Here is a 15,336-nt window from a genome sequence, read left to right on the forward strand (position 1 = left end):
TGGCCCATCATCAAAACATAGAAAGATCTAGCCTAATAAGCACCCACCGTTTGATCTTCTCGGTCCGTTGGAATGCCAATCTCCTTGTGCTTCACTTTGATGGAGGGAGATGGAGTTTGAATGGCTAGGATGAAGGTTAAAGGGATGGGAAAATGGGCCACCAAAAATCACTTTCTCTCACATGGAAGAGCTTGGACGTGAGCTCATTTGGTTGCTTGGATTTTGTGAAGAGAAAGAGAGAGAGAGAGGGTGGTTGAAAGAGAAGTGATGGGAGATGGGTGATGGATGTGAGTGATGAGTGAGGTGATGGATTAGTTAACTTTGGGTTTACTTGACTTATGGAGAAAGAAAGCATGCGTTGCTTTGTAATTGACATGAGGTGATTGATGGGATTGATTTAACTTGTTGTAAAGATTCTCTTGGGATTGCAAACGTGCGACGTTTCTTCGAAATAAACGCCAATCCGCATATTCCTGTCAGGGTATTGGATCGGTGCATAAGACACGGCGTTGGAACCGCGATGACGGTGTGGTCGCAATGGTACAGGTCTCAAGTCGAGCCGACTCTGATATACGGGACACGACTTAAGATCACGCGTAACTACTGTCTACGCGTCATAGGTCGCAGGAATTCGACCGGGAGGACCGCGGAAGCCTACGGAATAGTATGGCCTAGGATACGGGTCTTACACTAATGTTCGTGCTCCCACTATTTTCAGTGTCCTCAATGAATCTGGCATTCCCAGTCTCCACGATCCTGATATAGTGGGAAAGACAGAAGAATCGATAACCTTTTAACCTTTCCGAGTATCCTATAAAGAAACAACTTATGGTTTTGGGATCGAGCTTTCTTTTACGTGGGTTATAAACTTTGGCATCAGTAAGACATCGAGACTTGACTTTCTCCTATTCCACAATTCAAAAGGGGTTTTACTTACAGCCTTGATGGGAACCCTGTTAAGGATATGGACTGCAGTTTTGATCATGTCACCCCACAAAAATTCTAATAATGTCGAATTGCTTATCATGCTTCGCATCATGTTCATAAGGGTGCGATTACGCCTTTTAGCCACACCGTTCTACTCTAGAGTCCCGGGCATGGTGTATTGGGTGACAATGCCACAATCTTATAAGTATCTAGCGAATAGCCCTGAATTACGACCCGATTCGTCATATCTACCATAGTATTCACCACCACGGTTAGATCTGACGACCTTAATCCTTTTGTCAAGTTGATTTTCAACTTCAGCCTTGTAGATTTTAAAAGATTCGGGGCATCTGATTTTTCGCTTATAGGATAGAGGTACCCAAAACGAGAGTAGTCATTTATAAATATGATAAAATATTTGTGTCCATTCCAGGATGTTGTAGAGAACGATCCACAAATGTCCGTATGTATCACTTCTAAGAGTCCTACACTCATTGTTGCACATTTCTTTCTAGTTCTAGTGTGTTTTCCTTTAATGCAATCAACATATACTTTATAGTCGAAGAAATGGGGCTAGTAAGAGTTTACACAAAGCCACAGGGGCAGCAACCTGATTTCTCAGATCCTGTAGTACTTTCCACGGTAGGTTGCACTTTCTTCTTAAAGAAATAAACATTGTTCCTTGAACATTTGCTTGGTCTGACAAACTGTATGTATGGGGAGCACTTTTGGTGATCCAGATGATTTTGTGGTGGCCCCATGGTGGATGGAAGATCTATAGCTACGGATTTTGCTCCTTTTTTTGGTAGTGGAAATATGCTCACCATTCTCCATAATGTCTTACATCCATTTTTGGTCTAGTCCTTCTAATTTGCTTATGTCCTATGAATTTTGTAGGTATATTGGACCAATCTTCACACTCTTTTAGACTATATGTTTTGATTGTATTTGTGGACTGCGTCCAAGTACATCTTGTATAGCTTGATTATAGTTGTTTCTACAGACTGGACACGATAGATGTAATGCAGGTTTTGGAGAAAATAGGAGAGCAAACTTGGAAGATCTAGGCAGGTGATTTTCTGTGGGAACTATGGCTCCTTCAGTTGGTTTTTAATATTGTTCTGGCATTCTAGCACTACTCAGTGAATTTGCAGCGCTACCTAGCTCTGTTGCCAAACTCGTGTGGCATAAGATTCCTTTTAGATACATTATCAAGTTAGCTTTTATCTTGTTTATTTCATGCAGTATTGGGACTGAGCTTACACTAGGTGTCCTGCATTAGCTGATAGATTGTGTTTATGCTTCACAAGTATCCATATGGTCATGAGGAACTTGTTGGTGGAAAACTTGAGCTTCGTAAGGCAAGTATTACGCCTTTCTCTAATCAATTTTGACTGTCTATTTTCATGCTATTGATAGGAAGCTTAGGATCACAGCTTATCCCACTCCATGGATATTTAGGACGATCCAATCGTTGTATTGCATAGTAGCAGATGCCCATTGTGTGTATGGAATCCAACCCGAGCATCAGGAGGCCCAGTGTGTGTATGGAATCCAACCCGAGCATCAGGAGGCTCGATGAATTTGTTGGCTTGCAATATCAGGAACTGATGCAATGCACTAAAAATCTCTTAGTTTTATTTGATTGAGAATTGTTGTATCGTCTTTTTTTTTCCTGAGCCTCACTGTTGATGATCTATAGATGTGATGTCAGTTTCTTTACTTCATTTAGTTGAAGCGTCCATTTTAGTTGATTGCAGGGTATAGGTTATCTCCGATACCCTCAAGTAAGACAAGCATTTTTGGGTGGTGCCACATCTTCCGTACTGTAAGTTCACTAAGCCACGTTATCTCCATTACAACCCCACCACCAAATTCCTTACCAAGTAACTATTTGTAGGTGAAAAGAACTAGAAAATTAGGGATTGAATTTCTTTTTTTTCTTTTTTTAATTTTTTAATTTTTTATTTTTAATAATTGTGGTTGTGGCTGGGATTGGATTTTTTAATTTTTCTTTTTTTTTTTTGAATAATTCCTCACCAAGTAGAATGTAAAATTTTAAAGTATGTTCATTCTTCCTTAGCTTACTTGTACGAGTGTCCTTGAAAATTGATTTTATTTATCATCATAATTCTCTAGGGATCATACAGAATCAATAAAAGCTCATCACAGGAAAGATCCTATATTCAGCAGGGTGACCTCTGACAAGGTTTGTATCTGGTCTTGTTATGGATTCATGTGTTTTTGATGTATTAGATGCTGACCAGGGATACCTATGGGGTGAATTGATTTCCTAGGAGTGTAATTACAAGTAGTTCTAAAATTGGCCGACTCAAAATCAAAACTCGGCAGGTTATCAACCCTCTGCTTTTCCACCATGAAAAGCACTGTTCATTTCAGGTACTGCTCGAAAAAAAATGAAATATTAATTCAGCATATAAGCTTCTCATGTTTTTAGCCTGTTGAGACTTCAAATTGATTGACATCTTTGTTAACATACATTTCATTGTTTTGGTGGTGTGGCCCACATGAGTTTTGGATTCAGCTGATCTTTCAAATACGCTCCTCCAGAAGGGGATAGCGCGGCTTCTTTGAAAGTAAGAGGAACAGCGGGATACTTGGATCTGGAGTAAGTTTGAATTCTCTTTCATTAGCTCTATATATCATTTCTTGAACTGTTGTCTGAATTGCTTGGGTTGTTGCATTTAAGGTATTTTCCACTCAGCAACTTTCTGCCAAATGTGTTATATGAAGCTCGATTGATGGGTCGAATGGGTATGGATTCAAATTATAAATTTATCCTCCTAGCTTATGGAAAAATCATGAACCATCCTTTGTTTTTATGGTACAAACTCAGTTCTTCAGAAATTAGGCCTTACTATGGCATGTTATATGAAGCTCGATCGATGGGTCGAGTGGCTCCAAATTTTGGTAGTCTAAAACATTCATATGGTGGGCCCATCGTTGGATGGGCTGGTGACAGTTCTTACAATGTGATTGGTGGATTGCGAATGCAAAATTATAGGCAATGGTCTGCATTAATGGGGGCCCATCTGACTCTCAGGATCATCTAATGAGGAGGATTCTTGGCATACTCTCATTCATTATGGGGTTGATTGCATGAATGGGTTGGTTCACCCAAAAGTGGGCCACACATGTATAACTTGTTGGTTTGAGCGAATTGCTAGATCAAGCATTTCATATTTCCTCTAGCTCTATATCTACATTCATCACGTTCTTTTGATAGGTGAAGTTGAACACCTCACCCTCTCTTTTGGTTCACTTGACATATTGGTTAGCTTGCGCAAAATCTACATACATACATACATTCACACACATACATATCTGCACGTTATGAATTTTCAGTATTCCGTAGAGAAATCTTGTCAGCGAAGAAGCTGTATGCGACTGTCTAAAAGTGGAACTATTGGATTGATCCCTAGCATGAGGAAACAAAAGCATGGTGTTTGCCGCATACTTCGTTTTTCTTTTGTTATTTCTTCCTTTTTCATCCGGCGATGAAATGGGCTACCTGCCTAACATAGAACAAAGGTGTGAACTGGAATTTGCAGCATTACATTACAAGTATTTTGTTGTTTATCAGAGACTGCTCTTGTTTTTTGGTAGATTTCTAAGGACAGCTCTTTGAAATCTGGGTTCATGTTCTTATTATTAGTGCTGCTGTAGTTGTTGTTGGTGGATGAAATTTCCCACCCTTCGGTGTGATAGATACACCATTTCTTTTCTACATTTAGTAATGCAGCTATGCATGATGGATGTCGTTGTATGCTGAATGTGGAATTCATGTGTGATTCTGTTAGAAGCATCTTACAGAACATTCAGTGATTAGTGTGGTTGAGAACGTGTGATTCTACAGAACCGTGTAAAGATTGGCCTGTTCTATGGTTGGGCTCACTGACTAATGGTATGATCGCACTACTAGTATTAATGTGCAAGTCCGATAGTCCCAATCACACGGTTCTTGCATTGGCCCCCAATCACACGTTTCTTGCTGAAAGATGAATAGGGTGCTTGGAAAAGCACCTTCATAGAGAGCTCGGAAATAAGAATGTTTCTTCAGGGGAAAAAAAAAAAAACGTTCCTAAAATATGACCGTTGGAACTAGAACATTTTAAAACCGCTCCTAAAAACTCCATCTCTGAAATTTGAAACGGTACCCAAAACGGTTCTGAGCCGTTCCTGTTTTTCTGCGACGCCTCATTTAGGAACGGTTTTAAACCGTTCCTAAATGACGATTTCGGTCTCCTCACTTGAATTAGAAGGAAATATAATAACAATAATTACTAGGTAATAAGAAGGGATATATTTTATTTTCATATGGCTTGCCTTTTAGGTTGTGGATCCAAAACCTCTTATAAATTATTTTCTGAAAAGTATGGTATAAATGCTTGTGTTGATTTGAACTGATATAACATGGGAAAATGGCTGTTAATAAGCTAGAAGACTTTTGTTATCCTTTTTAACCCAGTTGTCACTGCTTCATCCCATTTGACCAGGACCTTATTTATCCCTTGGACATTAGGCAAGGCCCACCAGGTTGTGATATCCTCTTCATCCATTCATCCATTCTGTGGTCATGATCCAATATATTGGCTGTGGCCCTATCTTGGAGGGAGCATTGGATTGAACGACCACTGTGCCCCTCTCTCTCCACGTGAGAGTGGATATTGAGCTGATCCTTGAGAGAGTCATGAGGTTCAACAGGTTTTCTGACCAATACACCTGTCCACCAGTTTTATTGGATTATTTTAAGAGGTAGGCCCAAAAATACATGTAGATCCACTGTTTAAGTGAGTCATAAAATATGAAACAATTTGTACCAATCTCCCACCATTGAAACATTTATGGGAAAGTTGTTACGCACATAGAAGTTTTTGGTCAGGCTATTTTATTGCATTTTCAGTTCGTCTCTAGTGGGAATGACCTTATGACTTACTAGTTTAGATGGCCTGTAAACAGCATGGTAGACATTGGAAAGGTTTCAATAGTAGGCATTACCCTCCCTATTCTTTCATGCTATGTGGTCAACTTGAGTTTTGGATCTGCTTCGTTTTTTGGGCCCACCCGCTAACATGAGCTGGCAAAATAGATTGACGGGGTGGATTTCTCGAAAACATCATGGTAGGCCCTATGTAGGTTTCAACCATGCGGGTCATTATCCCACTCTTTCCATTGGTGTGGTCCACTTGAGCTTAGGATCAGCTTCATTTTTTGTGCTCATGCCCTAAAATGAGCAAGCAAAATATGTCATACATCACATGGGCCCCACAGAGTCATGGCACAGGTGCTACATAGTAATTCATTTACATTCAGGCCTGGATGCATTAATACATAAAGAGCATAGCTTTGATGGCCGTCTTTGAAAGACTCGGGCCACCATGAAGTTTTTGAGAATTTCACATCTTTCACTAGTTTCATGAGATTATTTTAGGGTGGGCCCGAAAATAAGGCAGATCCCAAACTCGAGTGTGCCAGATGGCAATCAACAATGGGTATTGAATGCCTATCTTTCAATCATCCATGGGGCCCACTGTGATGTATTTGAGAAATCCACCCGTATATTAGTTTTGCTAGCTCATGTTATGGGGTGGCCCAAGAAGATGAGGCAGATCCAAAACTCAAGTGGGCACATGGCAGGAAATATGAGATTGAATGGCTACGGTTCAAATGTTTGAGGCCCACCATGATTGTTTTGAGAAATCTACCCTGTTCATCTATTTTGCTACCTCATGTTAAAACATGACTTAAAAAATGAGGCAGATCCACAATTCAAGTGAGCCACATAACAGGAAGCAATAGATATTGAACACCCACAGTTGAAACAATCATGAGACAGTTCGTCTGCAGAAATTTTGGATCAGGCTATTAGCGCTTTCAGTTCATCTCAGTGGGAATGACCTTACAACCAGTTTGGATGGCATATAAACAACATAGTGGACATTGGGAGGGTTTTAATGGTGGGCATTGTCCTCCCCGTCCTCCCTGCTATTTTAAGTAGTGTGGCCACTTGATTTTTAGATCTGCCTTATTTTTTAGCCCATCCATTGACATGAACTGAAAAAATAGATTGAGTTAAGTAGATTTCTCAAAATTATCACAATAAGTCTTAAGTAGGTTTCAACAGTGGGTGTCATTATCCTCACTTTTTCCATCGTGTGGTCCACTCGATCCTTGGAACAACCTCATTTTTGGGCTCATGCATTAATACCTAGGGGTGGAGATTAAATAGCTGACCTTGAAACAGTGGGCCCACCATGATGTTTTCGACAATTCCACCCTGTAAATCAGTTTTGCCAAATAATTTTAGGGGTTGGGCCTAAAATAAGGTTGGTCCAAAACTCAGGTGTGCCATGAAACAATGTGTATTAATGCCAACTGCTCAATCATTCATGGCTCACCATGATGTATTTGAGAAATCCACCCTGTTCATCAAATTTACTAGCTCAAGTTAGGGGGTGGGCTAAAAATGAGGCAAATCCAAAACACAAGTGGGTCACATAGTAGGAAATAATGGAGATTGAATGGCCACCATTCAAATATTCAGAGCACATTATGATGTTTTTGAGAAATCCACCCCATCCATCCATTTTTTCATCTCATTTTAGGACATGAGCTAAAAAATTAAATGGGGCAAATCCAAAACTAAAGTGAGTCACACAACCAGAAACAATAGGGATTAAATGCCCACTGTTGAAACACTCGTGGGCCCATAAAAGTTTTGGATCATGTTATTATTTTCTTGTTTTCCCTTCATCTAAGTGGGAATGACCTTATGAATGGTTTGGAGAGCATATAAACATCACAGTGGACCAGGAAGATTTTAATGGTAGTCATTTCCCACTGTTTTTAACCATATAGCCCACTTGAGTTTTCAATTTGCCTCATTTTGGGTTTATGCCCTAAAGTGATGGATTTCTCACAAATTTCATGGTGGGCTCGGCATAGCTTGGGTGTCGCAGGTGGGACATCATTAACGAGGGCAGTGTGCAGTAGGGTATATTGGTCAATACGAAAATACCTAAATGCTTTCATATGGGAGATTAACCGTGAGTGGTTTCTTAAATAGCGTTGAAAATAGTTTGCAGTTTTATGGAAATAATTTTAAAACATGAGATTTTCATTATATAACCCAAAAGGCAGACCACCAAATGAAAAAAATTTCCCATAATAAAGGGGGGAAGTCTTTGTTTCTAGAATTGTTTTTTCTATATATACAAGATATGTAGAATTTCATGTGTATGTGTTTTCACCCAATCTAACATTGTCGGATCTGATAGTTAGCCAAAACATCTTGGCATCATTATACTTGAGACCAAGGCAAGATATTTGTAGTTGATACGATTGGCAAAAGGAGGATCGTGAGAAGTCAAGATTGTCATCATCATGGAACACGTCGCAAAATCAAATACATTAGAGTAAGCAACTATCATAAAGACTTGGTGGAGCATGAAAGGCTATAGTTCATGTAATGACATGGAAGAATGCGCATGATCGTATGGCTAGCCACACTAACTCTCTTCATTACACATGGCAGAATGTATTGGCCACGCTTGCTTAAAGAGTTGGTTGATTGCGCAAAAATCATGGGGAGTGATCCCGATGATATAACGTAATTGGCCACATCTACTAATTGGCCAATTAATTAAAGGAAAAAATTGTGGGAAGCGATTCTTAAGATTATTCACCAACAACCCTCTGACATATCTATAAATAAAGCAAAGAGTGAAGAGCTCTGTGCCCATGTGAAACCAACACAATTCTCCTCTACAACACAATGCGCCTATCCTTTGTCTACAACACAATGCGCCTATCCTTTGTCCCTCATGGACGCCTTAGTTTAGTATTGGTCCAACTCTTTCGCTGCAAGCTACTGCAATGTTGCAAAAAAGCATGGACTAATTAGATTATTTATCCCTTCAACCTATGTCCACGATCGCACCGCTAGATTGCTAGGAAGATCAATGGTCTTAAACAAAAGCTGCAAGGCTTTCATACTATGTGCTAAGTGATTTTATCGACCACCTAACCACAAAGCCCATATTTCTCGATTGAAGTGACAAATAGATAGTTGAATCATTGACCATCTTGCAACATGCTTTATTCATACAAAGTTTTCAAATAGATTCTTGACTCCCACCGACTTTCTCGTTACGTGCTTGGTCCCTCGGAAAGGTCCTCAAACTGACTACAAAGATCCACCCTCATTGTCTGTCACTCCATGAAGCTCAATTTCTTATCCAGCGATGAATAAACAACTATCTCGCACCTAACGGCCATCTCACCATAAAGCTTGACTTGTCGACTGAAGCAACAAATGAACGATGGTCCCGCATCACAATCGTCTCCCCACAAAGCTCGATTTTTTATCAGGCGACGAACAGATTGTAGTGGCTATCAAAGTTGATTATAAGTTTTTATTTACCATTGTAAATATTAATATATTGTTTCAACTTCTTTCTTGTTATACTTTCTATTTATATTGTTACCATTGAATCGTGGAAGTTATTACATGCTTAATTGAAAGTCCTTTTATCTGGAATGCAAAAGCATTCATCAGAAGGACAAATCATAAATCGCCTGATCTCTCATGATTGATGGCTGGAAAAACAATGATCTGTATGGAAGTCAACCTCTCGATCCATTTCAACACCTAAGGTTATAGGGATTTGGTTCGATTTAAGCCGCATTCAACATTGCACGCACAACATGTGTGACTAATATTAAATATCAAATATCTCATCAACTCGGGCGATATCAAAGGTGTACACCTTTTAAGCCTTTTGTGTGGTCGAGGTGGTCAACTCTACTTTGACCAATGTGGAACATACCAATGGCTTCTTAGCCACTACTTCAGCAATTGTGAAAATGAGAGCTTACAATGTTTGAAAGAAGGGGGGGGGGGGGGGGGGGTGAATAGGATAATGCCAAATAATTGAAACAAGTGCCGAATATATAAATAATACAAAGATCTCAATTGCTTGAGTATTGTAACGCCCCGAAAATCGGGGGTCGAGCGAATGCTCAACTCCCAAGTTCTGACGCATCATTTATGCAACATAGATGATGATGATTAAATATTGTCTGTATTAGCACATTAAACATAAATGTGATTATACTAAATTAGCATATCATACTCCAGAGACAGTTAGATTAGGCAAGCGGAAGATTGTGATAATATATAAAGCATATAAGTGATTGTAAGTCCCCAGAGTATGAACGTCACCAGGTTAAATAATTACATGTATAATTTCAAAATTCCAAAATGATATAATGTAATGGCATCTAATCTGTATCCCTGTAACCCCGTTGACGCAACTCCAGGTCTACATAGATCCGTTAAAGAGTTGTATGTAGGAGAACTCCTCCTCGTCATCATAAAAGTCAGGCTCCGCCTCATAAGCATCGCATCACCTAAAGCTACAACAGAGTCTGGTTGGTGTTTTAAAACACCGTCCCAGAGTGGGAGTGAGTGATCAACTCAGTGGTATTATAAGGCAAAGGTTAACATGTTATCAATTCAATCAAGTAGTGATGATAAAGCAGTACAACACTTATATCCTAAATACTCTTATTAATGTAGGAATGATATGCTGTAATGATGCATGCCCTCGCCTGCACTCCCTCAGAAATATCATCTCACGATCGCGACATGCACCACTCCGGACACGTACACTTCCTCACCAAAGCACATGCAATGTGGTGCATGATCGTGTTAGCCAATACTTAGTTAGGTTTATTCATACAGCAAGTTTGGAAAGCTAAGGTACCTCCCTTTTGATCATGTACCCAAACGATGATTCATATAGGATCGTCAATCCTAGTTAATCACATACGATAGGCAAGTTATAGGGCAACGTCACCCCTGATTTAAGAAAACAGTGGAGAGGCAAGTTCAGGTCGCTACAGGAGGCATTACGGGAAAGGCTCGTCACCTTAGCGTAGGCCGACAGCTCGAATAAAGTGTCCCATACTACCGTATTTAGCTCACGAGTTTGGGTTGCTCACTGGTCACTACGGGGAGGCTCATCGCCCTAGTGTAGGTCCATAGCTCGACCACGGTGTTCCATACCACCATGCCCGGCTCATGAGTCTTAGCGGATCGTGGTACCAAAGTTAAACGGGTCTTTCAATGGTAAGTGGAACCTTAGATTCAAGCAGTAGCGTCCATACATGATGAACATACATTAGGCCAATCGAGTTACTTGACAAGTTTGATTGGTATGAGCACACGTTGAATTAGTCGACATGGAGCGCATACGCACTCCTCGTGGCCTAACCACTGTCGATAATTAGCGTACGACTCGAATTTATCGAACGTATCTAATGTGGCAAAACTAGTTCGACCACTCGTTCGAGCACCGTTACCAATTGCCTGGACTAGGTGGTAGTCCCAAACATATTCAAATGCAATAAGAAATCTCATATGTTATCCATAACAGCATTTAACAAGCGATACAAGCATAAATCTCATTTGAGCATTTTATCAAACACTTTAGACAAGTTGACCTGCATATGCATTTCATCCATAAATCATATAGTGACAATTGACAATATACGAAGAAAACTATTTATATGACTAAGGAAACTAAGAATCTTGTCTTGATACACCTGATAAGTACATCTACAAAATCTCATTAAGACATTTTAGCAAACACTTAGGCTACACATTACTTACATATATGACATAAACTAGCTATAGCATATATTATGGTAAATCCTTTCTTGAGGGAGTTGTCACACATACAACAAACATGTATTCTAGATTAATAGTCACGACAGCCACAAATTATGATTTCACTTTCATTCAAACATTTCAACAAACACATGGAATGCATTATATGTTCACATAGTTCACACACATGTATAGTTTATTGAATACATCATAACTAAGCTCATATGACGACAATCAAGTCATACGTAAATCATTGCTGACATTGAAAGCCTTGAAAACCATAACCTAAACGTTTATAGTCCGCACCTTTCGTCGGTACACTCGTATCGAACTCAGTTTGAATCCTATGTTCCCGAATATGGAATAATGGGTACCTATATCATGAAATAGGTTAGCTATTTCACCGTTTCCCCTATTCGGATTCCTAAAATAGATTAGGGTTACGATTTCCTTACCAAAAAATGAAGTCGAAATCGTCGGTATAGCAACACGGAAGAGGGGATTCAGCACGTGGAGTAGCGGGAATGAATCCCAGCAACAAACCACAACTCTCTCTCACTTCTCCTCACTCTTTCCTCCTCTTTTCTCTATTCTCTCTCCTAGGGTTAGGAAATTCGTATGGAATGAGAGAGGGGTGGGTTAAGGCCTTTATATAGGCCCAGAACTGATGTCAATGGCCCCAGGGCCATGGTATACTTAGATTATAGCCAAAAGTTGTCTGTTCCTGGCCAACGGAGCTCATCTGGAGGTCCATTTCCTGCATACGGTCTGGAGAAAGTTCCCTGACAATGGATTTATATCAGGTTAAGATTTTGGTCCAATCGAATTTGTGAATTGACCGTGGAGGACCAGTTTTAGCTCAACCACCATCGTCACTCGATCAGGACCGCAAGTACACTGACATGTGTTGAAAAATTTTCTTAATCTGAGGGTGTAGTTGGGTCAGAATCTGATGGTTTGAAATCTTAAATTTGGCCTGCAAATGAATGACCCAATTCACTTAAGTTTGAGTCAATTTTCTAAAGATATTCGTGTTTCTTACACATTTTGCTCTAGGTTTAAGTTGTGCATTTTTGGATACTATTTGGACTCAATTCCCGAGATAGTAGTCAAGCCCAGTAAGGCAGTCATAACCGTATAGTCTCGCGGTAGTCAAACTTTCGACGTGCGGTCCAGGTCCAATATGGAGTTTCAAGATGCTCCCGAGAGCAACTGGGTTTTGAGATTGATCCTACGTTTTTAGGTAATATAGAGTGAGTGATTCTACTAGTTTTGGATCTTGCAATTCGTATAGAAAGCGATTCGAACTAATTTGCCGATTAATTCAGTTTAGTACTTAATTAATTTTTATCTAATTTCTAAATAATTTAATCCTTAGCGATTTCTACTTGAGGTGGTACTTGGGTCTTTGTACGGATTTTTTCAAGACGTTACAACCTACCCCCCTTAAAGAAAAATTTCATCCTCAAAATTAGTACCTTTTCGTACTCCTCGAGAATCTGAGGGTAGTTCTTACAGACCTTAGCTTTTGTTACCCAAGTAGCCTCTTCCTCGTTGTATGCGTCCATAGTACCTTCACAAGCAGGATAACCTTACTGCGCAGCACCAGTTCCTTCCTGTCTAGGATACGCGTGGGTCGCAGTACATAAGTATCATCCTCACTCAACTGTACCTGATCCTATTTGATAATGTGGGAAGGATCAAGAACGTATTTCTTTAGCATCGATACGTGAAATACGTTGTGCACGCCGGTGAGTGGTGTGGGCAAAGCAAGGCGGTACGCAACCACACTCACTCGATCTAGTATTTGGAATGGGCCGATGAATCGTGGCGTGAGTTTTCCCTTCTTTTTAAACCGGAGGACTCCCTTCATTGAAAAACTTTGAGGAATACACGGTCCCCAACTTCAAACTCTAGGGGTCGCCGTCTCGTATCGGTGTAACTCTTTTGTTTAATCTGTGCCGCCAGAAGTCGACGCCTGATAATGTCAATCTTCTCTGAGGTCTCCTGCACTAACTTTGGGTCAATCAAACTCTTCTCGCCAACCTCTGCCCAACAATACGGCGCTCGACATGGTCGCCCATACAAGGCCTCATAGGGAGCCATGCCAATAGTCGCTTGAAAACTGTTGTTATAAGCGAACTCAATATAAGGAAGATAGTCATCCCAACTATCTTTGAAATCGAGCACACATGCCCGCAACATGTTTTTCAACACCTAATTTACCTGTTCCGTCTGCCCGTCAATCTATGGGTGGAACATGGTACTGAACTTCAGTTTCACACCCATTGGTTCCTGGATATGAGTTCAGAAAATAGATGTGAATTACGTGTCTCGATCTGACACGATCTCCATAGGCACTCCATGCAGACGTACTATCTCCTTGATGTACAGCCTGACCAAATCGTCTGCTGAATTTGAGACTCTAATCGGTAGGAAATGAGCCGATTTCGTCAACCGTTCCACAATCACCCAAATGGAGTCATGTCCCTTCCTCGTCTTCGGTAACCCTGAAATGAAATCCATAGAGATAAAATCCCATTTCCATTCAGCTATAGGCATGGGCTGAAGTAAACCAGGAGGTCGGTGATGTTCGGCCTTGACCTGCTGGCACGTGAGACAACGGGATACATAGTCTGCAATGTGGGCCTTCATGTTGTCCCACTAGTATGAACACTTCATATCTTGGTACATATTCGTACTACCAGGGTATATCGCCATCTTCAAATTGTGAGCATATTCGAGAACTTCTTTTCTCAAGTCATGAAGATTTGGGATGCATAGGCAGCCACGATAATGCAAACCCCCATTTGAACCAACTCTCCATTCAGAGTCTTCCTCGTCACTAGCCCACTTTCTCATTTTCACCAATCCTTCATCTTCCCTCTGAGCCACAATGATCTGGTCATCATAAGTGGCCGTACACGAATGTGTGCGATGCTCTCGAATGGCTCCTCTACCATAAGTTTCTGCTCAAAGTCTCGCACAAACTCTACCATATCTCATTCCTCTATCATCAGCAGAGCTGCAAATGCTATAGTCTTCTTATGGTTCAACGCGTCTGCCACAAGGTTGGCCTTGCCAGGATGGTAAGAAACCTCAAACTTGAAGTTTTTCAAGGTTTCCATTCATCGTCGCTGCCTCATATTCAAGTCTCTCTGTGTCAATATGTATTTGAGGCTCTTGTGGTCGCACAAGAGCTCAAACTCCTCTCCATAGAGATAATGTCTCCAGAACTTTAATGCAAAGATGACGGCTGTTAACTTTAGGTTGTGCGTAGGGTAATTCTCCTCGTGTTTCCTCAATTGTCGCGAGGTATAAGCAATCACTCTATGCTTCTGCATCAGAACACAACCCAAACCAACACGAGACGCGTTGGTGTATATCGTATATTTGACCCCTGCTCTGACAATACTAGCATGGGTGCGGATGTCAACTTATCCTTCAGTTCCTGAAAGACTGCTTCTACTTTCTCATTCCATGCAAACTTGAGATCTTTCCTAGTGGGCTGAGACAACGGTCTGGCTATCTTGGAAAAGTTCCCGATGAATCGACGATAGTAACCTGCCAGGCCGAGAGAACTCCTCACTTCAGTAACCGAACTGGGCTGCTCCTAATCCTGAACTGCGGTCACCTTAGTAAGGTCCACAACCATTCCTTCCTTGGACACAATGTCCTAGGAACTTGACTTCTTCTTTCCAGAAGTCACACTTCTT

At 40.6% G+C, this 15,336-nt stretch overlaps 1 long non-coding RNA gene across 1 annotated transcript; it reads left to right on the forward strand.

Annotated features, from left to right (window-relative positions):
* Positions 1-2,588: 2,588 nt before the first annotated feature.
* LOC131225244 (uncharacterized) lies at positions 2,589-4,675 on the forward strand. Its single transcript, XR_009161267.1, has 2 exons — positions 2,589-3,556; positions 3,638-4,675. It is a non-coding gene; the product is annotated as an uncharacterized LOC131225244 (long non-coding RNA).
* The last annotated feature ends 10,661 nt before the right edge of the window (positions 4,676-15,336 follow it).

Source organism: Magnolia sinica, chromosome 14 (assembly GCF_029962835.1).
Source record: "Magnolia sinica isolate HGM2019 chromosome 14, MsV1, whole genome shotgun sequence".
Lineage (NCBI taxonomy): Eukaryota > Viridiplantae > Streptophyta > Magnoliopsida > Magnoliales > Magnoliaceae > Magnolia > Magnolia sinica.